The sequence below is a fragment of the Sinocyclocheilus rhinocerous genome, unplaced genomic scaffold, assembly GCF_001515625.1.
Source record: "Sinocyclocheilus rhinocerous isolate Xijiao unplaced genomic scaffold, SAMN03320098_v1.1 scaffold137, whole genome shotgun sequence".
Lineage (NCBI taxonomy): Eukaryota > Metazoa > Chordata > Actinopteri > Cypriniformes > Cyprinidae > Sinocyclocheilus > Sinocyclocheilus rhinocerous.
The window spans coordinates 131143-131892 of NW_015633537.1; the positions used below are offsets into that span (position 1 = coordinate 131143).

A 750-nucleotide genomic window follows, 5' to 3' on the forward strand; every position below is an offset into this window, starting at 1 on the left:
TTGGCTTTTTGACGCGATCGACCAGGGTTCGATACCGTCTTTTGCCGAACTTTTTTTCCTCCCTTTTCAAATCTCGTATTAGCAATGGATTATATTTACACTAAGTGGAAATAGCAGTATTTTTAGCAATATGCTATTTACACTAAGTGCAAATACCTATTTACACTATGTTAAAATAGCAGGATTTCTACTATCAAGTATACTACTTGTTGCAAATAGTGGCAATTATCTGTTATTATAAAACAGTATGCAATAATAACGTATTGAGTGTAAATTATAATTATAATTTTAATTTTAATTATTAAATGGATGCCACCTTATTGGTACAATAAAGCCCTCCCTACACCTACCCTAACCCTACCCGATACTTTATTTTCAACTTTTTGATTATTTCCTTAATTTTTATTGAAAATAAATGCCTTTACGATGTGATACGAGATTTGAAAAGGGAGAAAAAAAAGTTAAGGCAAAAGGCGGGATCGAACCCGGGTCGATCGCGTCAAAAAACCAACAACAAGCACTTATCCAACTGTGCCACTGGAGTTGATGTTTTACAACCACTTTTAACTAAATGTAAATAGACACCCCGTACTTTTTATTCCAGAGTAAAGGCAATTCATACAATACATTTAAACTGAGCTACTTTAAAGGTCCCATGACATGCTGCTTTTTGGATGCTTTTATATAGGCCTAAGTGGTCCCTAGTACTGTATCTGAAGTCTCTTTCCCGAAATTCAGCCTTGGTGCAGA

The 750-nt window shown here is 34.8% G+C and overlaps 1 protein-coding gene across 1 annotated transcript in view; it reads left to right on the plus strand.

Annotated features, from left to right (window-relative positions):
- LOC107744284 (triosephosphate isomerase B) overlaps nucleotides 1-750 on the plus strand; it is a 10987-nt gene that overhangs the window by 6062 nt on the left and 4175 nt on the right. The window lies entirely within an intron of this gene.